Below are 25,713 nucleotides of genomic sequence, written 5' to 3' on the forward strand. Positions count from 1 at the left end.
TAATAATAGTTGGTATCAGTTGAGTTCGTGCTTAAGGTGTACCGGATACATGTTAAATGTCTACATAGATGATCTCATTTGACCCTCATAATTCCTCCTCTGTGAAGCAAGGACTATTAATTAGCCCCGGCATTTTACGGATGGGGAAGCTGAGACTCAGAGGTTGAGTAATTTGTCCAAGGTCATGAGGCCAAAGAACAGCAAAGCCAGGACTTGAGTTGCTTCCCATCTCTTACACCTTCCTTTAATCTCTTTCCTCTTTAATCCTTTCTTTACAGACCAAGACCTCAGCTTTGCATCTTCTTCACATCCCAGCATATCACCTTGTTGTGTACCTGGAATTAGTTGATTCTCTCTTCACAGTTCCCCAGTAGGGGAAGAATCCACAAAGTTTTCATTAGATTCTCAAAGGGATCTATGACCCAATAAAAGTTAACGTAGACCACGTTCCACATGGTATCCTTGGAATGGAACTGAGGTCATCCTGTGGGAAGGGAAGTACCTCCTCTAGCTTCCTCACTGTTCCAGAAGGAAGGGGTTTGAGGCTTTCTCTGCTGGAGAGCAGGAGAAAAAGAACTCTGGTGAATTACACTGGAGGCACTAAACAGGAGTTTCTGTGGCTGGGAAATGCCTCCTTGGATCCCTTAAGACCCCACCCTAACAGTGGGAAATTTAAAAGGACAGAACCAGATCCCAACTCCAATTTCCACACATTCAGGAATAAACCCACTCTATCGGGCCCATCAGGGTGCAGGAGGAGGGCTTCTGGCACTGCGGCTGAGCCCCTGCATCCCCGGTGTCTGGACTCTTCCCCAGAAAAAGTGCAGTGATAATAGCATTTATGTTGTAGGCATTGTGCTAAGCACTTACATGTATTACCTCTTTTAATCTTCCTCATAACCCTATGAGGTGTGGAGTGTTGTTATCCCTATTCTACAAATGAGGAAACTGAAGCCCTGAGATGTTTAGTGACTTCCCTGTGGATATGCATTTAGAAAGTGGTTGGGTCTTTGCATAGGATTTCAGTTGCACCCCAGGACCTGGAGTACCTCAGTTCTAGAGTACAGGCCACCACCTGCATTGCTTAAAGATGGGAACGTGTACATGTAACGGGGTATGAGGTAGACACCAACCCCCGGAGCTGGTGATGAACCTGCTTGTCAAGGTGGTGGAGGAAGGGGAGGCTGCTTTTGGCTCCCCTTTTACAGAATCCTCCCCCATCCTCTTGGACCAGTTAGGTGCATCTGCGTGGAGTTTCTAAGTGTCCAAGCTTTGCAGGGCTCCCACACAGTTATCTCATCGGCATTTATCAGTAGGTGGGGAGTCAGACAATCTGGGCTTCCCCCCTGGTTCTGCCCGTCCAAGCTGTGTGACTTGGGGGGTCATTCAGGCTCTCCGAGTCTATCTGCTCATTTGCAAACCAGGGAGTTTGAACTCTGGCCTTCATTAGGATGAGGAAGGGTCTCAGCACTGTGGGAGGAAGGCCCTGCCCTTAATGTGTCTTCATAAGCAAATGGCCTGCTCCAGGTACACTGTGCATGTTGTTCTGGTATTAAGATTAATGGGCCAGAAACCTACCTGTAAGTCTGGCCACGCTTGACAACTGTAGCTTTAGAAGGTACAGTGAGTATTTTCATAGAGTGACAGTGATCATCATAATTAAGATTTTCGGATCGTTTGTACTCCTCCTGTCTGCCGTTCTATTCTGTTCTCCACCTGTTCATGACCCCCACTGCAGGTATCCTTAAAACCAGAGAGCTGTGGAATATCAGTGCTGGAAAGGAACTCTGATCACCTATGGGCAGCCTTCTCATTTTACAGGCATGGAAATAGGCTCAGAGAGGTATAGCAGCTTGCCTAAGGCCATTCTTGGTAGAGCCAGCATGTAGGTTGGCATTCTTTTTTTTTGTAAACATCTTTATTGGAGTATAATTGCTTTACAATGGTGTGTTAGTTTCTGCTTTATGACAAAGTGAATCAGCTTGGCATTCTTTCAGTTGTGCCCTGCAGCTGTCCCTTATCTCTCCTCTTAACTTCCTTCACAAGCAGACATAACTTTTCATCAGTTTTTACCTTGTATGGCTCTTATGGCCTGTACTTGCTTCCTTGAAAGTAGAGGCTGGGTCATTCTCATCATAGTTTCTCCCTCTTCCTCCTCACTGTCCCTGTGTGTGATGAACAAAGGAACAAGGCCATTGCATAAGCAGAGCCATCTCAGAAGTCCTTTATGGTGCTAGGCCCACTGTTCCACATATTCAGATCATTGTGACTTCTCCAAGCACCAGGATGAATCTCTGCTGTGGACAGAGACCTAGGAAATACCCCTCTCCATATACTACTTTATCCCATTAATGTAGTGATGGATATACACAGCCAGTGTGTTACCGGCAGCTCTTGGAAGCCAAGATGTGTTGACTTCTTCATGGCTGTGCTGGGGCTGTCTCTCCAGCAGCAGTATAATCTGGGTATAAAGAGCATCTTTTCTGATCTGAGTGGTGACATTTAACTCTATCCCTTTGCCACGTGGCACCGTGAGTGTTCATAGACTTTCTCCTCTTCTCTCTGTTAAACATAATTGTTGTCTATTACTCAGCTTTCCCAGTTACCCTACCTTTTAAGGAGAATTTTCTCTTGGTTAGCTCAGTTCCTGGTCCTTTTTTATATAGAGGCAGTGAGTGGAGAATGAGCTGGAAGACCAAGAGGTGGGCCAGTCAGAGTTTGTGTGAGTGTGGATATGTGAATGCAGGTAAGGAGGGCCTGTATTTGTATCTGAAAAGACCCAATACTTGTGTGTGAGAAGAAGGAACAGAGGCTAAAGGAAAGGAGAGGGAAAGTGTGTATGAGCTGGGAGTTGGGGAGAGTGGGAAGATGAAGAGAAGAGCCTTTAGAGGGAGAGCTGCTCTCTCTGTATGGGATAGCAAGTGGTGGAGAAGGAGGAGGGGTTTTAAAGACAGTTCCCAATGCATTAAGCATTTAATTCCTTCTCATTGGTGTTCAAGAGCTCAATAACATTTTGAGTTTTATGTTTGGGCTGGATTGTTTGCTTACATGGCTCCCAAGTGAAGGCAGGGCTACCTGGAGACTCAGTTACGTTCATGCTACTCTGGCATGTTCTAGCTGGGAGACAGAGGCCAACTGTGGGGCAGAAGAATGCGAGAAGCAGACTTCTGGTGGCGGGGGCAGTGGGTGATTTGGAAAAATACTCTGTGGTTGGGGTCCAGGGGCCCAGGGCTGATGTGCCAGAGTCAGCATGTAGTTTGTATTACTATGAACAAACCCCAGATCATTTTCCTGCATTAAAAATAAAAAAATAGGGCCTCCCTGGTGGCGCAGTGGTTGAGAGTCCGCCTGCCGATGCAGGGGATACGGGTTCGTGCCCCGGTCTGGGAGGATCCCATATGCCGCGGAGCGGCTGGGCCCGTGAGCCATGGCCGCTGGGCCTGCGCATCCGGAGCCTGTGCTCCGCAACGGGAGAGGCCACAACAGTGAGAGGCCCGCATACTGCAAAAAGAAAAAAAATAAATAAATAAATAAATAAATATATTGGAGTTCTCAGATTTGGTACTTATTCACTTTGTACCCTATTTCCAAAAAAATATGAGGCAGTTCAGACTCGGTGGAGAAAATGTAGTGATTCGTTCACATTGTATTTTTTTCATAGATTTGCCCTAAGAAGGAAGAATAGGTTGAGTTTCGTGATCATATTTTACTGACAGAAATACTGGGAAGGATATTTAAATTTTTGTTCTCCAGGAAATTGCTCTTTTGTACTGGTTTGAGATGGAGATGGCTTAGCACAGAGAATGTTTTAAATCCAAGGGAAGGAGCAGTGACTGTTTGGTTGAGATAAAGTTCTGTCTTCTGCCGGTGTGCCTCCCGGGGTTGGATTGATCTGTGCACTCTGCCTATCTAGCATTCGTGTTTGGTAAGATGACTTCTTCCACTGGTTGAAGGCCCCAGAAGAATAAACAGGCTACTGGAACTTGCAGGTCTGTCCATGGAAGTCCTGGCCTCTTTCTGGGCTCCTTGGAAAGCAGGAGAAACACTTCTGCAGAAGAGCCTGAAGGATTGGCCTGACATCCAGAAAGTTCAGGCAAGCATTGGTGTTTTGGGTCCCAGGCAAGGGCAGAAAGAGGACCTGTCCTGGACCCTCTTGTATGTTGCTGGTGGGAGTGCTAAGCAGCCTAGTCTTTTTAGCCCAATTGCCAAGCTGTTGGGCACTTTGAAATTGTCTGTACTTTTAGATCCTCTTAAGGGGCCTTGTGTGAAGGCAGGAAGTGTCAGCCACCTTTTGAAACAACATCCAGGGCAGACAGTCATTTCCCACCTAGCTTTACAAGATGCCAGGAAAGTAGCCCTCTGCTGGGGAAGGGCCCTGGTCAGCTCCTGGCCTCTCCGTGAGCCACACCTGTCTTGTTCAGGCTGGCCTACTGACTGCAGGCTGGGGAAGTCCCAAGGCAGCCCTAATGGTTTTGGTCACAGTTCCTCAGCCATGTCAGTTTCTCAGAGGGAATCCTAGGCCACAGGCACCAGAACGTTCCAAGGTTCTTATGAGCAATGTGCCTACCTGGTCCCACACCAAGTGGACAGTCAGAGTCCCTGGTTGCGGAGGGGGGTGGGGTTAGGGCTCCTCAGATGATTCCTTTGTACCCTCTGGATGGAGACCCTCTGTGCCGTCCATCCGCAGTCACGGCCCAGTTCTGCACACTGCGGTGAGTAAATTTGATGCCAGGAGATCCTGGGTTCAAATTTTACGGACTTCAAGCAGTCAGGGAAGGACGAGGGTGAGGAAGGTCAGAGGTGTTGAGTACCAGCTTCGGGAAGATGTCAGCCTGGTGCTTCCGGTTACTCTTATTATGTTCCCCTCGGCCCAGCGTGCTGGGTGTTCTCGTGCCCGTGTCTAGGAGGAACTGAGCTTCCAAGAGATCAAGAACCTGCTGAGGATCATGCACTTGGTAGGTGACAGGCCTGATCAGCGTCCTCATTTTTTTCCATTAGGATTGTTAATGCCCACCCTAGAATGTTGAGTGTCTCCTCAAGCATGGCTGTGTAATAGATGTGAGCCACATATGTCATTTAAGATTTTTCTAGTAGCCACACTTAAAGAGGTAAAAAGAAATGAAATTAATTTTAACTGTATATTTTTAACCCAGTATATCTAAAATATTATTTCAATATATAATCAGTATTTAAAAAAAAATCAGTGAGTTATTTTACGGTTTTTTTCCATACCAAGTCTTCAAAATCCAGTGTGTATGTTCCCCTTACAGTACATCTCAAGTCACACCAGCCACATTGCAAGGGCTCAATGACCACGTGTGGCTAGTGGCTGCCTTACAGGACTGCACAGCTTTGGCATCTCTTGGCTGGAGAGGTGTGTCTTGGCCGACTGCCCAGGGTAGCAAGGGGTCACTGTTTTCTGAATTAATCGTTTCAAACGCCACAGGATGAATCAGTCCTGGGCCATCTGCAAGAGTGTCACCTGAGGAACATCGTCTAGAGCCCCAGGTGATTCTCTGTAGCCTGGTTGGAAACACTGTTCTAAAACCATTCAGTGGGCAGTTCACCAGCGTTCTGTGCCTTGGCCTCACCCCCTTTCAGGGACACTTGCATTCCAAGCACGTTCCTTTTGGGGGGTGGTGATGGTAGTGGTGTGAGGGAAAGGTCGGGGAAGGCATGCCCTGAGGGCCTTTTCCCTCCCCTGCTAAACAGAACTTCAGTTGCAGTGGAAAAACAAGATCTTGCTTATTTATCTGGATGTGATCATGCATAAGGGGTGGCACCTTCTCTTTTGGTGGCTGAGAGCAGGATCCTGTGTTCTCAGGAAAGGTGAGATGAAAGAACCAAAATATTTAGGGCAGAATGGGAGACTGTGTACTTAAGCTGTGTTCTTTTCCAGTGGTTTGGTTTTAAAATTTATTTGCTCACTTAGAGTAAAAAATTTGGTCCTAAAGAGTTACAGTCCAGGGTCCAAACCTCAAATGCCTCAGGCCGAGCAGGTAACATGCAGTGAAGGGTAGGGGATTTCAAATCGAAACTCACAGGAATGTTTTTGACTTTCACAAAAATGTGGCCGTCTCCCTTTTTTCTGGAAATACAAGACACTCTTGGTCTTTCATTTCCTACTCTTGGTAGAGCAATATTTCTAAGAGAAAAAGCACTGCAGGCACCATGATAAATAGCAAATGACGCTTGGCCTTGGTGTTTCGGGAGAGGAATCTGAGAGCCATGCCCATGTAAGGGGGAACAGCTACTGCCCAGCCCCATCCAACTGTTGGCCTGGAGGCCCAATGTCACCAGATCTTGCTATTATTAAGGAGAAGCCACAAATCAGAGTATTTAAAAGGTAAAATCTTTGGGGTTTTAAAAGAAGTTTTAACCTTAGAAATACAGACTCCTAGGAGTTTGCCCCACCACCAAAAGATACAGGGTCCTGTGTGTCCTTCCCTCAGCCTCCCCCAGTAGTGGCATCTTTTACATAACTAGTACAGCATCCACCCAGGAAATGGGCACTGTTGCAATCTACAGTCCTTATGCAGATTTCACCAGTTTATATATGTACTCACTTACGCGTGCATGTGAGGTACTTCAAGTTAGTGTACCTTTTCTGAGTATCACCTATGTGTCAGGTTCCGGGCCAACAGGGATGAGTTAGATTGGACCCCAGTGATGAAGGAACAGTCAGTTGGCGGGAACCAGGCAGAAGAAAGGACTTCAGAATATATCATGATTGTGGGATAGAGGGGAAGGGCACTGGGCCTAACCACGGGGGCCTTGAGGGACAAGAGTGGGAGCTAGCAGGTACCGAAGCAGCAGAGGGAGTGGCCTGAGCAAAGGCTTTGACTTTAGGCCTGGTGGGGCCACACAGCTGAGCTGGGAGCTGATTGGTGGTGATGGAGGCTGCAGTGGGAAGCTGGGGTATTGGAGATGAGTTGGAAGAGTAGCCCCTGTAGGTGGCTCCGAGGCTCCTCCCCTGAGAGTCTCTGCATTTGCTCCTCTCTCTACCTGCAGAGCTCTTTCCCTGTCTCTTGCCATGGCTGAGGTATTCTCACCAGTGACAGCTCAGATCCAATAGCATTTCTTAACTGAGGCCAGCCCTGACTACCTAACTTTAGTCCCACCAGCAAAAACTACTTTCAATCTGTAATTATCATATTTATTCCCTCCAGGGGACAGGAATATTGCCTGACTTGTTTATCGTCAAGATTTTCTCATGCTTGCTTCAGCACGAGAAAATTGGAATGAGACAGAGAAGATGAGCATGGCCCCTGCACAAGGATGACACAAATTCGTGAAGTGTCCCATGTTTCTGGGAGGAATAAATTAGGAGTTTAGGATTAACATATATACACTAGTATATATAAAATAGATAACCAACAAGGACCTACTATATAGCACAGGGAACTATACTCAATACTTTGTAATAACCTATAAAGGGAAAAGAATCTAAAAAAGAATATATGTATAGCTGAATCATTGCTGTACACCTGAAACTAACACAAAATGTTGTGTTAGTAAATCAACTGTACTTCAGTTTAAAAAAAAAAAACTCGGGGGCCCCCAAATCAGAACAGGTATCCTGTGGAGGTATCTTGTTTTAGGACTGGATGGGGAGAAAGGAGGGTATGACCACCTTTGGGAGGAAGAAAAGCATATTCCAATGGAAGAAAGTATGAAGTCACTGTGAATCATTTAAAGTAGGTGTGCTTTTTTTTTTTAAAGGAGATAAAAATCATTTTGCTATTTTTCAACTAATTTTATTCTACTTTAAGAGCTTTGTGTCATTTAGAGAACTTGGAAACTTCATTCTGCCTCCTACTGAATTTGTGGAGTAGGTGGGAGAACTATAAAAAGATCCCAAAGATCCACTTTCTTCTGCCAACGGGTGGGAAAGGGGGACAGCCGGGCAGTGGGACTAGAGGTGAGTGGTGTTTGGACACAGGAGCCACCCGGGCATTGAGCATCTTGGGAGCTTCAGTAGTGTTCAGGTCCTGAGGATATGGCACTGGGTCTGGCCCTGGCCCCAGTGGGATTTGCTGTGAGAAATAGGGAAGTGCTTTCCAAGGTCAAAACATGAGTGAAGGGCTTCCCTGGTGGCGAAGTGGTTGAGAGTCCACCTGCCGATGCAGGGGACACAGGTTCATGCCCCGGTCTGGGAAGATCCCACATGCCATGGGGCGGCTAGGCCCATGAGCCATGGCCGCTGAGCCAGAGCACCCGGAGCCTGTGCTCCGCAAGGGGAGAGTCCACAACAGTGAGAGGCCCGCGTACCGCAAAAAAAAAAAAAAAAAAAAATGAGTGAAGTCATGTTAAAGCGTTAAGGGCAGTGTGATTTTAAAAACTGCACAAAAAGGAAAGATAATTATTGTGAGTTGTTTCCTTCCCAAATTGGTCAGCCCCAAGGCCAGTTGGGGATTGATTTTTCTCCCCTGGACTGTCTGGGTTTGTTGATGGAGGAGTTGGAATTTGTGAGGGAGGGGAGTCTCCCATGAGCTTGGGAAGAAAGTTGGGCCTTGGACTCAGAACAAGGAGAGAGGGGCCAAGTCTGAGAGGCAGGAGAGCAGGTAGGTAAGGTCGAGTTACCTTCAGCAGACATTCCTATGTGCCAGGCTTTAGGGGGCGGGGGGCTGTGCGGAGGGGGCAGAGGCAGGAGCCAGGCGAGTGCCATGGGCAGGACTCATCACGGTCGTGTAGTTAGGTGGAGTTCGGGCACACACAAAGTAGCAGGGGTTGGGGCAGGGAATGAAACCAGAATTCCAGGGAATGGTCAGGGACCCAGAAGTTTCTAGGAGCTGAAGAGTAATAGGAAACAGCTCTGGTATCAAGCAGTCCCAGAAATTTGAAGCTATGTCATGTCGTGCCTCATACCTAGAATTATCAGATTCCCGGTGAGATAGAAACCAGGCAGAGTACAGGTGCTTTGAACATCAGGTTGAGCGTTAGTGTCAGACCCTGGTTAGGGTCCACTAGGAACCTCAGATTACACATTCTTGACTCTCTTCTTCTCTCCTCATCACCTGGTAGACTTTTCCATGCTGACTTTGGCCTTTGCAGGTGAACTTGACCTTGGGAGTCCAACTGGATTAGTGTTTTACCAGTACTAGACTAGCCTTCTGAGCAGGGTCCTTCCTAGTCCACTAAATTAGTGGACCAATTAGTGGATGCTTAGATTCCAGAGACCAGTGGCAAGACCGAGTAGTTAGGGAATGGGTTGACTTGGTCATCTTTTAGCTGGAAGGTATGAAATTTGGGGTATATTTTGAAGGAACCTAGAGGGTTTGAAGTCACTATTGGGATACAGTGATCCTAAGTCAAGCAAACAAAAGAGGTTAAACAACAACAAAAAGACAAAACAAATGTTGACATGATCCTTGTCCCTACATATAGGTTAGTGGGAAAACAATGTAAAAATAAGTGATTTGTGCTCTGAAGGAGAGATACATGGTAGTTAGGAGAACATGTATCCAGAGAGGCTGCCATTGGAGCCAGAGCTGGTTGGATTGTTGGATTGATGTTGAGTAGGAATGAAGGTGGCTAAGGTGACTTTCACAACATCCAGGGTTGTTCTGTGTTCTTGGGATAGGCTAGAGATTGGGATGTAGATGAGGAAGGTGATGGTTCAGGGTGTTTGGCAGGGCCTTGAACAACTCTTGTGACATCTTTTGGAGGCTTGGGTCAGAGAATGGTCTTGTTTTAGGCCAGGATATAATGGTACTGCAAGAAATATTGGATTGCTTTTCTCCGTAGAAGGAATAAGTTAGTATCTTGTGCTTTTCCTAGACTTCCTGCCTCACCTGTGCTCTTCCAAATTTGCATTATGGCTGAAGTAGAAGGGCCCTTAGGTTGAACGGGAGGTTTGAGTGTCTCCTTGTTCTCGTGAAGGATACTATGGATTGCTGCTGGGCCTTGCGGTCAGGAAGGCTGACCTTGGTCAGCCATGGGTTTCTCTGGTGCTGGCCTGTCTGAAGGTCACCTAGTAGCATCTGGTGATGTCGGGGAAGAGATCTCTGGAGGCTGGCCCATTCAGGGAACTGGCTTACTCCGATCTGTCATCCTTGTGGCACACAGAATTTACTTTGCCATTCTTTGCTTGAGATTGCTCAGGTCGTTTCTTGACCACAAGTGGAAATCTGGGAATAGAAGTGCTCAGCCGGCTTGGCAGGTTTCCAGGTATTGCATTGATCTGCAGTGGCCTGCTCTTTGGTGGCCTGCTCTTTGGTGGGCAGTAAGGATCTGGTCAGAGTGCTGTGTGCCTTGGAGCTGTTCCTTAAAGGCCACCTTGGTGACCAGATGCTCCCCGACCCTTTGCTCTGCCAGGGTGAGCCTACACAGGTGTACAAGGGCTCAGATCTGCTGAGACTGGACAACTCTAGTAGATCATCTGGAGGCCCCGGCGTTGGGTCATGATATATAGCAACAAGGGCAGAGAGAGAGGCTGGCTTCACTTACCCAGTTGCCATCCTGGCTGCTGGCCTTCTTTTTTTTTTTTTTGCGGTACGCGGGCCCCTCACTGTTGTGGCCTTTCTCATTGCGGAGCGCAGGCCCAGCGGCCATGGCTCACGGGCCCAGCCGCTCCGCGGCATGTGGGATCTTCCCGGACCAGGGCACGAACCCGTGTCCCCTGCATCAGCAGGCGGACTCTCAACCACTGCACCACCAGGGAAGCCCCTGGCCTTCTATTTTTATTTAAAATAAAAAGGAGTAAAGTGATGGTTGTGACGGTGTGATTTAGGGAGTGGGTAAACATACTAAGGATGTGCAACTCCCCCAAAGCCTGGATCCTTGAATCCTGCTGGAAAGATGCTGAACTAATAACGTTGAGATTGTTCTGGAGGGTGAAAGAGTGTTCTGGAAAAAGGTGAAAGATACCCTTTTCCAAATGAGTATCAGAGTCTAGGCATCACAATCACCTGAATAGTTCCTGTGCCTCCAAACCAGAATTTCAGATTTAATGGGTCTGAGGCCCAAGAAACTGTTCTAGTTTTCCAGGTGATTCTAATTTTCAGCCAGATTTGGGAACCTGCCCACCAGTTAAGATCCAGGGATGCTTCCTTATTTTCTGGAACGGACCTTGACCCTGAACCCTAACCTTGGCCACATATTTGGTCTTCACTCCTCTTTCTGCCCCTTTCCTAATGCTTGTCTTTCAGAGATGCTGCCCCTTGGCTTTGCCTCAAGCCTAGATCAGGGCTGGCAGCTCCTCCCTTTTTTGTCCATGAAGAGAAGGGGAGCTCCACCTGGGCGTTTTGGTGGGCAGATATTCTGGAACACTTTCTCACAAAACTTGCTGCTTGAGGCTCGACCACATAGTAGATTCTGTCTGTAGAAATCCAGATCCTGAGATGGAGGCAGGACCGTACTGTGATGGTACAGGAAAAAAAAAAAGTCTGTTTACTGTCTTCTTAGACATCATGGAAGTTCTGGAAATACTGGAAGGCTCAGTGTTTCTACCCCCATGTTTCTTGGGTCCTGCGGACTCTGGCACGGTATTTGTTGCCCTGAGGATGTGAAAGGTGGGCATTGATTGCCAGGCAGCAGGGATGAATTGGTGGCTTTTTTTTTTTTTTTTTTAACAGTTCAGGTCTTTTATTTTCTTTACACCTATCATGCCATGAATTTATAGGGAATAGGTTCCAACAATTCAAGCTCCTTTTCATTGGTTCTCACGAAGTGTGCTTCTCTGGGTGGAGCAGGCTGGCGCTTCGGCTGAACCCAAGTCCCTTTCTCTTTGGCTTCCTTCTTTTTCTGATCACTTTCCTTCACCCGTTTCAGGAAGCTATGTCGCCTCTTAGGGTGCTTAATATGCTCGATATGCACATTAATTCTCTTGGCAAGAATCTTGCCCTTGTTTGTTTACAACAGTGCCAACAGCATGCTGGGTAACATTGTAGACTCTTCCAGTTTTGCCGTGGGGACACTTGTGGGGCATTTCTTTTTGAACAGTGCCCATTCCCTTGATAACTACAATATCACCTTTCTTGTAGATTCACATGTATGAGGCCAAAGGAACAACTCCATGTTTTCTAAAAGGCCTAGAGAACATGCAGCAGGTGCCCCTCCTCTTTCCCTTTGTGTTGGTCATTTTGGCGAATTACTGGAAGATGGCGGTTCCGACACAAAGGCTTGGTGGCATTGTTGATATGGGCACTTGGCAAGATCAGCTTGCACGGGTGCACGTGTGGGGCTTGTGCATCAAGTCTCGGCAGATGTTGGGTCAGGTGGCATAAGGTGGGGGGTTTTAAGACCCATAAGGTGATACAAAATCTGGACAAGACTCCATCGGAGGGAGGGGCTGTTCATATTTTTCGCTTTTACCCACACTGTCCCTGTCATTCCCTCCTTCCCTCGGTTCGCCCCCCGACTGCTCCACTCCCACCCCTGCTTTAGGCTTTCCTCAGGCCTCTGTCCGTGCTGGGAAGCATCTCTTCACCTCAGCTGCACTAGGAGCCCCTGCTCAGGGCTCCCACAGCACCTGTGCCTACCCAGATCTTTATGTTTACCCGTTGTTTTAGAAGTCTTTGAGTGTCCGGATCTTTTACCCAGGCAGAGCCACTTAGGGGCAAGGACCGGGTCTGTTCATCTTTGTGTATCCATCACCTCGTGCACTGCCTGGCATGTAATAGGGTTCAGTAAATATCTGCTGAGTGAATGAATCAATACATGCTTTGGGGGGATGATATAAAGAACTTCCTCCACGACCTTATAGTTGAACATTGTTCATTTATTACCGTGTTGATACCTATACATAAGCTTATTGATAGCCTTGTATTCAAGATGCATATTAAAGGACATTTTTCTAGCATAAGGAGTGTTTCAGGCAGTTTGGAACGTTAACTGAGCACTTTTGAAGTAGCGGATTTATGGTATTTGTGAGAACTACTTCTGTGCTTAAAGCAGTAACGTTTTATTGAAAATGTCACATTAGGAAACAAGCCCTTAGGGAACCTGATATAACTTATATTCTTTGGCAAATGAAGGTATGGCAAGCATTTTAGTACAGAATAGGTTAGATACTTCAACTGTAGTTCCTTGAATTGAGTATCTAGCTTCGAGGGAAACACACACATACGTGTGTGTGTGTGTGTGTGTGTGTGTATACACATAAAATTTGCTTTTTGCTTTGTAATATAAGATTACTGTGCAAATGGGGCATAGCAGAAGAGTCCTGGATTGGACCTAGGGTCTAAAGGCAGAGCAAATTCTAACATGGGAGTGGGTAAGTTAGTTTTCTGCTTACAGTTGTATGAAATGGGAGTGTTGTTCTTGTTCAGGGTTTGCAGATGTCTACAGGAGTGAGGCTGCAAACTTAAGTTGCTATATGTGCTATACCATTTTTTTTTCCTCTTAGACCTCAGCCCCTTTTTTGTGTTCCTACTTTTGTTAGAATCAGAGGTAGAAGGAAATATTTCTGTACCCCAAACAAAAAAACGCAAGGACAATGATCACCACAGCTTTTCTCTGTGACAATAGGGAGTGGTAGGGACTGTGGCGTATTGGAATAGCCAAGGCTGCCTGTGAAGGGCAGCTGCTACTTAGCACCAGCTGATCATTTCCAGACATGAACATGGGCCATTTTGACAGATCCTCTTCTTTTTTTTTTTTTTTTTTTTTTTTAAAGAGAAGCCCAAAGTCTGGGTTTTTACATGACATCTCTGATTTTTAGGTTTTGGCTCAAATTTCTAGGCATATCCTTCAGATTAATATAATATCTCTGTAGGCTAGATGTGACCCACTCGACATCTGTTATAAATGATCTCTAGAGCTTCTTTCTGTCCAAGATCCATTGATTCTAATGGGGACCATTTCAACCAGTGAACTGAAGATTCTGCTTCTACTAGGTGAGGTCAGGGTAAGAAGGAAGTGGGGCTGGAAGATGAGGAGGGAGGCTTTGAATCTAAACAGGGTGCCTGGCAATTGGTATTTGGATGGCCTCCTTGGAGAGAGTCCACAGGATGCCCGATTCACAGCAGATGCCTTGTATGTTTGTCATTGCAGGAGTGGCATTTATTGGAAGAGTTTGTGAGACCTTCTCTCTGCCTGCAGCTCCAGGACCAATGCGTCTTTCCAGCACCTTAAACCACTGGTGAGTATGTATGTGTGTGTGTTTTTTTTTCCTGCTGCTGCGGTGAAGGGACATGTTTTCAGTGAACTGTAGAATGTGATTTTCAGAGAACCACACTGCCCTTTCTATTAGAGAGGGAAGGACACTGGGATGGGCCTAGGAATATCTGGGTTCTGGTACCTACCTCATTCTGCTTATTGTGGGATCTTAGGTGTATTGTTTGGCATCGCTGGGCCCCCAGACAGATAAATGAATCCTGCCCTGCTGAAAGATTATATGAGAATGCTTCCAAGGGAATAAAATGCTGAGCAAATACAGAGTAATCCTATTTGGCTCTGAGATGTAGAGCTGGGCAATTCTGTGCTAACAAATTGAGATGTGAATACATAGGTTGGAAACATGGATTTTAAATACCGATTTTGAGTCCTCCAGAGTGGTTCTTCAAGAGATTTGTATGCTTCTTTTTTTTCCTTCCTACCATTCCAGCTACCATTTTTTAGAAAGATAAATTAACTATGTTTCACAATTACCTTCATTTTTATTTGCGATCAGATAATTTCACAGTTAACAAATGTTCTTCCTTTATTCCCCCCCAAAAGAAAATTACTCATCATAGCAGGTAAATGTCTTGCATCTGTTGCAGTTAAGAGGCAAAAATATGTCCTTAACACTAGTGTGTTCCAGTGCTGACAGCACTTTGAGGCGTGCTAGCTAGTTGACGGTGAAGGTCTCACGTGAGTACTGAGGGCAGGACACTGAGCCAGGGAGGCAGTATGACCCGTGCGTCTCGAGTCCAGCCGCCCTTTGTTGAGAGAAGCTGGCTTGCTTGCTGCTGACTGCCTGGTCCGCTCTCACCACGTGGACCAGGTGTTGTTACCATCCAGTGCGATGCGTACCCATGGCATGGCCACCTGGGGAGCTTGCAGGGGCCTTGGTGGGGCAGAAAGGAAGGGCAGTTAGTCAGGCCCATGGTTAGGGACCCAACTCAGGTATGGGAGGCTGACTGTCCCCACTGCTGTGCCTAAAGGGACACAGCGGACATTCTGGGTCCCTCAGTCAGAGACCCATCTGTTAGAAAGAACTCTGTGGCGGGAGGCCTCAGGGAAGCAGATGGTCTCAGGTGGATGGGATGCTTCAGCCATTTGGTAAATATGTATGAATGCCTACTCTGTGCCAAGGCACTGCTCTGGGCACTGGGGACCCGGTGGTCACAGACAGACTGGAGCTTAGATTCGAGTGGGGTGACAAGCAGGAATGTGACCTCCATGAGGGCAGGGATCTTTGCTTATTCACTGCTGTCTTCTCAGCTCCTAGAAGAGCACCTTGAACATAAGCATGGTGAGTGCTCACTAAATATTGTTTTGTGAATGAAGGAAATAACTAAGTAGATAATATAATTTCAGGTGATAATAAGTGCTATAAAAAGAGTGAGGGGTTCTTTTTTTTTTTTTTTTTTTTTTTTTTTGCGGTACACGGGGCTCTCACTGTTGTGGTCTCTCCTGTTGCGGAGCACAGGCTCCGGACGCGCAGGCTCAGCGGCCATGGCTCACGGGCCCAGCCGCTCCGCGGCATGCGGGATCTTCCCGGACCGGGGCACGAACCCGTGTCCCCTGCATCGGCAGGCGGACTCTCAACCACTGTGCCACCAGGGAAGCCCTGAGGGGTTCTTTTTGAAAGAGGTCTGAGAAGGTCTGTGTGTGAGGGCGGGGTGGGTAGAAATTTTGTGCAGAGATCTGGATGGAATGCAGGAATCTGGGGGGAAGTGGTTAGCAGAGGGAACAGCAAGCAAAAAGAAAGGCCTTGGTGTAGGCTGAGCTTGGCGTGATAGAGGGACAGGAAGGCAGCCAGTTTGGCTGGCCTTGAATGGGGGGTTGTTATGGGGAGAGTGATATGAAATGAGGTCAGTGGTAGGTGGGAGCCAGATCTTGTAGATAAGGAGTTTAGATTTACTCCAAAACCCAGAGTGTGACTGGATACCTTTTGAGAAGTTTGAGTAGAATAGTGATATGATCTTCTTTGAGCTTTAAAATTATTTCTCTGGGTCCTGAATGGAGAATAGACTTTGGGGGCAAGAATAGAATCAGTGTGACCTGTAGGAGGCCCTTCCGGCCTAGGCAAGAGATAAGGGCGTAGCTTGGATTAGCGTGGTGGTTATAAAACGATGTGAACTGCTCAAGCTCGGGGTATATTTTGAAGGCAGAGCCTACTGAGTTGGGTGTGTGGTTTGAGCAAAAATAAAAGCTAAGAATAAGCCCAGTGTTTTTGCCTGGGTGAATATAATGATGCTATTTACTGAGATGGGGACCAAAGAGGGAGGTTTGGGGAGGATCCTGAGAGTTCCGTTTGGGCACATGAAGTTTGCGATGCCCATTGGATTTTCTTAGAGAGATTTAGAGTTGGCTGGAGCTGGAAATGGTACCTTTGAGCGTCATCAGCATGTAGATGGTATTTGAAGCTATGAGACTGGATGCGATCACTCAGGGAGATAAGGGAGGAATAGGTAGGATTTGGACATAGAAAAGAAAGGCAAAGAGTGAATTTTCCATATAAAATCCCTACTACGAAGTAAATGAAGACACATGCTAATGAATAAGGGATAATTTCATGTAATGTCAATATAAATTGTTCAAGTGAGATGATATGACAATAAAGATAAAGCCTCACCTTACGGTAAAAAAAACAACAAAAAAGGAAATACTGTGACTCCCCCAAATCAAGATAATTAGTTTTAGAATTGCATGATTTAAAATCTGGCCAGCTGAGTGCATTATAAACTGCATTTATGCATTTGGCACATGGCTGTCTGTGGCTGGCAAGCAGAAGGATCCACCATCCTTTGCCAAAAATAGCCTGTAAGCTACTCTGTTCTTTATATGCACTAGAACTTCTACAAGCCATTTTGATGAAGTTCAATTCACTGTTAATACATTTCAGATTTTTTTCATTCTATGATCATATTCAACAGTTCATTAAATGAAGGTTCACTGAGGGGAAAGCAATGCCCGAAAATCAGTAATTTTGTGAAGTAATTTTATGAAAAGGCCAAACAGTCACCGTGATGTGCAGGACCACAATTTAGGAAACATTTTGGATATCTTTGAAGTACCAAAGATAAATGTTACCGGATAATAAAGCTGCAAAAATAGACCTGATGATGGTTGAAGCGATGGTTGTAGTAGACGTATGTGCTTCAGGACCACCCATACCCCTTAACCATCATCCACTGATACGAGAAAGTCATATTTTGAACATACACATTTTCATCTATTTGTGGGCTTCTGGCACAAAATACAGCTCTCCTGTATTGGTTTTGTCCAATTCCCAGAGAAATTGCCCCACTGAGCTTCCAGCGTATTCTCGCTGGGCTCCTTGATTTTTCCGTCTTCAGGTTATCTGGGAAGTTTCCTTAGTCTGGGTATCTCCAGCCCCCATAGACACTTTTGTCCCCTTCCCACAGTTACCAACTCAGTGCCTGCCGGCCTCCTCCCTCTTGCTGGGCTTCGGGGCCCACTGTCTCTGACTGCCCTGTGAGCCTCAGGTTAGCCTCCCCAAAGGCTTTTGAATATCCTCAAGATTCTTTTCTTTGTAAACATTTCCACTTTTTCTCCAGGCTTGTGTTTTTTGTTGTGTTTTGTTTGGTTTTTTTCTTCAGGCCTTTTGTGGAAATGACAAGAGAACGGGAAACCAGTGCAGCTGTTGAGGGCAGTGGGACAAGCACCATTCTAAAATGTGCTGTTTCAAGTTGCCTGGGCCACGGGCAGCCCCAGCTTGCTTTTCCATGTATCTCAAGACCCTTGTGTTTCGGTGAAAATATTCTCTGTGAGACTTCTGGAGCATCTAATCTCTGGAAAGTGAGCACTGATTGTGTAGCATTCTATGTCTGAAACCATTCATTTATGGCAAAGTGAAGGTTTCAGTGGAATGTTCATGACGATTGACACCAACCCTAGTTTCCTTTGTCATCTTTTCTCAGAGTGGAACCTAAATAAGATTAAAAAGAATGAAACTGACTGGCAGTCATAGTAGGGAGGATTTCTCCTGTTTCCTTTTTAGTAAGTGATTTCAGGAATGAGAAAAAAAAAAAATTGGTACCTTCCTATGGCTCTGGAGACTTAAGGGTGGTGGAGCTTTTTTAAAAAATTTTTTTGAATTTGATTTTATTTTTTTATACAGCAGGTTCTTATTAGTTATCCATTTTATACATATTAGTGTATATATGTCAATCCCAATCTCCCAATTCATTACAAGGGGTGATGGGACTTTTTAAAAAATGGTAGAATCTGCCTTAAGTTTAAAAAAAAAAAATAGGCCAGGTATGCAGAATACTACTTCATTGCTCCTGTGCATGTGGACCATCTCAGGAGGATCTGTTGGAGATAAGTAACCTTGCGGGGGGGCGGGAGGGAGTGGTATAGGAAGAAAACTTACTTTTCACTCTATACCATTTTGTCCTAAATTTTTTTGTATCATGTTTAGGTATTACCTTTAAAAAGGATAATAGTGCCCCTTCTAGGTGTAATAAACGATCTAGAAAAATTTAAATTTCCTTCACTACTTGGTTTTATCGTTACTCTTGCTCGTCGTGTATGTCAACCAAGGTCATTGCCTGTTCAGTCTCCATTGCCTTTATTCTGAGGCTTCATTTCATGTACATCAGCAACTTGGGACTAGGCTTTGGTAAGAAATTTTCCTTTACTTTTCTAGGTTCTTCTGGCTGGTCTAAGAATTAAATTGACCTGAGACAGATTAACAGGAGAAAACCAAACAAAAGTGTAACAACATGTATACATGGTAGAGAGCCAGGAAAACTGAATAACTCCCCCAAGTGACCAACTTCCTTGCTTTCAATACCATCCTCAGCTAAAGATAAAAGAGGATGAGCGTCAGTTATGGGAGGTGACCAGGAAAAGCACTGTAAGCCAGGGTAAGGTTGTTATGTAGATTAGTCATCTCCTCCACTGATAAGGGGTTTCTAGAGATCAGATCATCCTCCTCTTCCTGGTATAGCCATGGAGACACCCTTACAAATGAAGATTTCCCTGATAAATGTTTCTTCCAAAAGGGTAACTGTTATTTGGTTTTCAGAATTTTTCCCATGTCTGCTATTTCTTTTTAAATTTATTTATTTATTTATGGCTGTGTTGGGTCCTCGTTTCTGTGCGAGGGCTTTCTCTAGTTGTGGCAAGCGGGGGCCAGTCTTCATCGCGGTGCGCGGGCCTCTCACTATTGCGGCCTCTCTTGTTGCGGAGCACAGGCTCCAGACGCGTAGGCTCAGTAGTTGTGGCACACGGGCCTAGTTGCTCCGCGGCATGTGGGATCTTCCCAGACCAGGGCTCGAACCCGTGTCCCCTGCATTGGCAGGCAGATTCTCAACCACTGCGCCACCAGGGAAGCCCCCATGTCTGCTATTTCTTAGAAAGTGTAACCAGTTTAAAATAATATGTCAAAGAGACATGTTTTGGGTGGCAAATTCTGTTCTCCTACAGCCTCTTTAACTTGAGTTTCTCATTTTTGCGTGTTACGGAAATGTCAGTCAGGCCAATTTCATTCCCCCTTCCCTTCTTTCAAAAAGGATTTAAGGCTGTTTCTGGCCAACATTTTATTCAGCTACTTTAGACAAATGTGGATTCAAATGAGGTGTAGTTGGCACGAGCTGAGCCACAGATTATGTCTGTTTCAACTGGCCATCTCCCTGCTGCCCTTTAGCTCAGTCTTGTTGCACTGTGGAGCAGGCCATGGGATTTGGAATCCGTTGTGGTTGATAGTTCCTAACCCCAGAGTTCAGTCAAATTAAAATGATCATCCCAAATTCATTTTCCTTATCTTAAGAATCTCAGCTACTGTCAGAAAATGTTCAAAATGGAATTTGCATAAAGTGAAGGCTAGAATTCAATGTCTAGAACCAATGTGCTGGTCACCACACCACACTGTTTGGAGTGTGTGCTGTTTGGGCGTCAGTTTCTACTTATTGTCTGAAAGTATCTCCCTGGGCTGCCATATTGGTTTGTGTTACCAGAGGTTCTATAATGTTTCTTTCTGGCCAACATTTTTGTGTCCTACAAAGACATGACATCCGTTCCATGCAGCACCGACATTTCTTATTATTTGATGTTTCTCCAAGAGATTTACACATTTGATTTTATACTTTTAAAGCAAACAGGAAGCTGTATCACATTTGCCAGCCAACCATGTGTAAAAACAAGATACTTTCTCCTTTTCTATCTAGTCACTACAAACAGTGAGATACATTTTTTGTCCCCCCGCCCCCCAGTTTGGGGAAGTAAATGTTAGACAGTGCTTGGGGATGCCACTAAAACAAGGCGATCAGCAATCATGCTTTTTTTTTTTTTATTGGTTTCTGCTTTATAACAAAGTGAATCAGTCATACATATACATCTGTTCCCACATCCCTTCCCTCATGCATCTCATTCTGATTGCTCCACTGACTAATTTAGACTAGGCACCGCCTGATACGTACTTCACAGCAGTGCCCTTGTCCTGCAGTCTCCTTATCAACACAGAGGTGACTCACTTTGTTTTCCTCACTCAAAGAGATTTTCTCTGGTCTGCTGATTAAGGCAGTGATTAAATGAAAAAATGGTTCCTGCAGAGGTATGCTTGAAAAAAAACGACTGCATTATTTATGCTTGAACTTGCACAATTGAACTTTCACTGTTATAATCAGGTGTTGGTTCTTAGACTTTTTGTGGGGGGGGAGGGTCAAGAAACCCATTAAGGTGCATATGCACCTACGTAATTTGCATAGATAATACTTTTACATTTTCAGGAGGTGACATTCCCCTACCCGGTTATCATGCCTTCTAACTTAGTCACACAAACCATTAGCATACCATTATAAAAGCAGCTGCTTCTGGATAGCTCTGGGTGGCATTTCTGATTAGACAAAATGTTTAGGGAAAATTGCTATGCCTAGGGCAGCCTAACTTCAATGAAATTTGCAGCTTCTGGAATTGTCCCAACATAGACTCAAAAGCTGGACATACTCTTATACGAATTGCTATTGTTTTAATAAAAAAGGAAGTAGAGGTACCTTTACCCTTCTTGCTTTCTAACAGCTAATTTCAATTTTTTTCTCAAATTTATGTATTCCCCCATCCTCCTTCCTCTTGGGCAAGAGAAGAGTTATTATAGGGGAATATAGGTTTAAAAAAGAGTATATAGATAGAGATCAACCTTTATTTTCCAATAAATTAGTGTTTCTAGATGAATTTGCTCCCTGAATTAATCATGTTTATAGCATTTTGTCCTTCAAACTAGCTGCCCATAAAACACCAGTGTTTTAAAAGTTTTTGAAGTAAGTGGCCAGAATTTTCAAAGTTGGGAAGTTTCACATGATTTGATTTCTAGCTGCTCTTGAGAATTAGAATATCTAGCAGTGTTGGGCCATATTCTTGCATGGAATAGTGTGGCCTGGAGTGGAACAGCCTTGAATCCCATCGTGTGGGAGTATATGAGTACCAATTTGCTGCAGTTCCACACCATCATTTGTTACCTCGTTGGCCCTCTCGGCCTATTGGTTTTGTAACCCCTGGCTTTCAGTATCAGTTTAAAATCTTATCTTGACAAATCAAGGGATCTTGAGGTTCAGCAAAACATCATTTTGGTATCCCCCCCTTTTCTTAAATAAATTCATTTATTTATTTTTGGCTGCGTTCAGTCTTCGTTGCTGCACCCGGGCTTTCTCTAGCTGTGGCAGGCTGTGGCTACTCTTTGTTGCGGTGTGCGGGCTTCTCATTGCAGTGGCTTCTTGTTGTGGAGCACGGGCTCTAGGCGCACGGGCTTAGTTGCTCCATGGCATGTGGGATCTTCCCAGACCGGGGCTCATAACCGTGCCCCCTGCATTGGCAGGCAGATTCTTAACCACTGTGCCACCAGGGAAGCCCATTGGTATCCCCTTTTAAAATAATGGAAACTACATTTAAAATGATAGAAAAACAGTTGGCTGTGGAGTGAAACAATTTTTTTTTTCCTTAAAGAGATTTGTGCATTTTTAAACAAGAGGGGAAGGAAAGAAAGCAATAATGTAATTTGTTTAGTATTCTTTACAGTTATCATATCATTATATTAGTTTTGAAACATATCGTGTACTCTGTATAATGTGGTTTGCTCATAAAATTACCATGTTGGAAACATTTATACAAATCTGCTAATCACGTTTGCTCTTAAATTGTTCCAGTTTTTTTTCTTTTTCTTCTTCTTTCAAACAAAACTGAACTACTGAACTTGAAGGAGCTTGAACATTTCTTAATCTCCCTTTGTACAATAAGTAGACTAAAATATAAAACTGGATGACAGAAGCCACTGATGTTTTAGTGAAGCAGAATTATTAGTTTTTTTGGGTCCTGGTACCTTCCAGAGTATTCAGTAGATTATAGGCAAGGAGCTTCGTACAAACAAAAGCCAACAAACCATCCTAAAACTTTAATAACCGTGTGAATTTAATCTAAATCATTCCCCTTTTAAGAGCTATTGTGATCAGTTTGATTCTAATAACACCCTTTTCCTCCTAAAATCATTCTTGTAAACTTCCGAAAACTAAATGCTAGCCAGAATGGGGACAGCCTCTTGATCCTTTTTCATTTTTAGCTGCTTGGCTTTAGGGTAAAAGATTATCGCAGACTCTTGGTTTGCTGGACTGACTAAAGAGGAGATGGGAGCTCTCACTCTGGCCACCTGCTGGGCCCTGACTTGCCACCTACCCTAGGACAACCCGCCCCCCCCCCCCGGGCTTCCTTTGTTTCTTATATAGAATGAGATCATGTTTGGGTTTCACTCAAACTCTAACAGTCAAGAATTCTGTTCTGTCACATGCTCCGCCCACTCAGAGCTGTGCATGAGTTCCAGGAAACTTTGGGGGTACTGACTACGTAACCAGTTCTGTGGGGCTGGAAGAGCAGCATCTCAATGGGAAACTGCTAGGTGGCATTTCCGGGGGCTCCGATTCTTTATGACTCAAAGCAGAAAGAATTCAGCCAGAGGCAAAGTGGTAGATAAGAAGTGATTTATTAGAATAGGATGCTTGTGAGGTTTACAGGCTGTGGACAGGAGGGTGACGTGCCTCAAGAACTTAGTGGGCTACAGTTTTATAATCAAAGGAAAAGTGGGGAGGGGGAAAAGACCACCTTCTTCCTCATTATTCTGTAGACGTCACGCTTCCATCATCAGCTCCTCCTCCAGGTTGGGCAGGGGAGTTTTCTTGTCCCTACATGGTCAAGCTCAGACTGTCATGGCACTATGGAAAAATTATTTCAGGTCTCAGTACAATGAGGGTCTTTCACTTTGAAATGTCACCTTCCATAAATTATTGTTTTTTATGTGTGCAGCGAACATGTCCTGGGGTCATTAACTTACTGAGCTCACTGGGCAGGATGTGGGTCTCATGCCACCATTGTTTTATTGTTTGGGGGCATGTCTTGTGCTTCAGTTGCATGGTTTTATTGCTAAGCAAGCCTGCTTGGTTTTGTGGTTAAGCAAACCTGCTTTTTTGAGTGATCATTAACTTACAGGGGTCTCCCATGTTTTTTTTTTTTTTTCTACTTACAATCCCCTAGTGGGATTAACTGTTTTTTTAAAAAATATTTTGCAGCAAGTGGGATCTTTTTTTTTTTTAATTTTTTTTTTTTTGGGCTGCATTGGGTCTTCGCTGCTGTGCGTGGCCTTTCTCTAGTTGCATTGAGCGGGGGCTACTCTTCATTGTGGTGCTCAGGCTTCTCACAGCGGTGGCTTCTCTTGTTGCGGAGCACAGACTCTAGGCGCGCGGGCTTCAGTAGTTGTGGCTCACGGGCTCTAGAGCGCAGGCTTAGTAGTTGTGATGCACGGGCTTAGTTGCTCCGCGGCATGTGGGATCTTCCCGGACCAGGGCTTGAACCCGTGTCCCCTGCACTGGCAGACGGATTCTTAATCGCTGGGTCACCAGGGAAGTCCCAGCAAGTGGGATCTTTGTTGCGGCATGTGGGATCTTTTAGTTGCAGCATGCATGTGGGATCTAGTTCCCTGATCAGGGATAGCACCGGGCCCCCTGCATTGGAGTCTTAACCACTGGACCACTAGGGAAGTCCCGGGATTAACTATTTAATCACCTACTTTTTCCCTTTACTCTGTCCCTATCAAATGGAGGAGGGTTCCTAATGCCATTTCTTCCTCGTAGTTACCTGGAATAAACACGAGAGAACTAAATGTAAGGAGTTGTGTACTCAGGAGCTCATGGCATTGCCCTGACCTTGCAGCACTGTGGGAAAGCTCTCTAGCTCTGTTTAGTAGATGGTGTGGAGGTGATCTGGGCAGAAGTATTTATCTTCCTGGCATTCTATAGCATATTTCCGTTGCTTGGTACTCCCAGTCTATAAGCTGACCCCTGTTCACTGGTCAGACTACCCGACACTCGAATTTATCAATCTTAGGTGATACTTTCCCTTTATTTCTTGGTATCAGGTCCAACACCAGCTGCAGACCGTCTCTTGTCCATTATGAGTCAAAATTGTTGACCAGAGCAAATGTAAAATATGTCACCGCAGGGCAGTGCCCTGGGTGTTTTGCTTGGGGCTGTGTCGTCTGAGACTGTGTTGTGCTGCTCTCCTTTGGCCGAGAACTTATACTGGCGCTGAGAGCATGGAAAAATAAATAACTACACACACAGTGCAGTATAACATACATGCAGTATATGGAACCTATTGAGTATGCATTTTATATTAAATATATTGTGTTTTTAGGAAATTTATTTCAGAAATAAAAGGCACTAAAATGATTCAGTGCTGCTTAGGTTGGCATTAAATGGACTGTGTGTAGAGGAACAAAGCAGGGACCAGAGACCAGGCTCGTGAAGGCCTTGCCAGTGTGTTATAGAAAAGGCCTATAGAAAGGGTCTTTTTGGCAGAATCCTAGGCTGCATTCTTGGTTCACATGCCTGAAGATACTATGTGTTTGCAACTCAGAATCAAAATCTGTTTACCTGTTTCTTCAAAAAACAGTTATGGAGTACCTAATAGTATTTGCGTAATGCCTTTTGGCATGCAGGGTACATACATACACCTCATCCCACTGAAGTGTGCTGTTTCAGAGCCCAGTCAGATGCATGGGCAACAGCCTGTATGGGTGGATGACTGTGGTTTCTGTTTCTTTTTAACTTCTTCTGTACTCATGAGCAGAGATCCCCACAGCTTGGCCTGGGCTGTGTAGGAAGGAGCTTGGGACAGGTGGCCAGAAGGATTACTACAGGAGCAGTGCTTGGACAGGCATTCCCAGAAACGGAGGAGGTGCGGGTCATCTACTGAGCATGAGCCGGGTAGGTGGGATGCAGCCGTGGCTCTGAGGAAGATGGAAACTATTTGGAACAGCTGTCATGGGTTGGGCACTAGGGGCCAAGCAGGAGTTGAAAGCAAGGCCTGCTGAGTGACTGCGAAGAAGCCTGTGTGTAAAACAGGTGTGGTTTGGCCATGTGACTCAGGGAAACAGGGACAGGCTGGGGGGCAGGGGTTGGGTGGTTGCTTGATGGCTGACCCGGTGTTGGCCTAGGGAGATGTTAGGGTGAACAGCAGGGGCCTGGGGGGAGCCTGGGGGTGCTGACAAGAGCTCTTTTTATAAGGCCCTTTATCTCTGAACTGCTCCCATCGTGTGTGCCCTATTGGGCCATT

General features: G+C 45.4%; 1 protein-coding gene and 1 pseudogene across 15 annotated transcripts in view; one reads left to right on the top strand and one right to left on the bottom strand.

Annotated features, from left to right (window-relative positions):
* The window catches only part of SORBS1 (sorbin and SH3 domain containing 1), a 244,009-nt gene that overhangs the window by 56,580 nt on the left and 161,716 nt on the right, over positions 1-25,713 (top strand). For 12 of the 14 annotated variants that reach the window (XM_081253012.1, XM_081253014.1, XM_081253016.1 and 9 more), the window contains exon 2: positions 13,996-14,083. The gene's annotated coding sequence lies outside the window, so the exon portion shown is untranslated. Of the gene's footprint in view, positions 1-2,685; positions 2,747-3,913; positions 4,094-13,995; positions 14,084-25,713 lie in introns of those variants that run through there. The other 2 variants (XM_081253009.1, XM_081253011.1) reach the window with 2 other exon arrangements.
* On the bottom strand, positions 10,016-12,105 carry LOC308606705 (large ribosomal subunit protein eL21-like; annotated as a pseudogene). The gene has a single exon. The product of its transcript is annotated as a large ribosomal subunit protein eL21-like (transcript).

Source organism: Mesoplodon bidens, assembly GCF_964165515.1.
Source record: "Mesoplodon bidens genome assembly, chromosome: 1".
NCBI classification, from domain to species: domain Eukaryota; kingdom Metazoa; phylum Chordata; class Mammalia; order Artiodactyla; family Ziphiidae; genus Mesoplodon; species Mesoplodon bidens.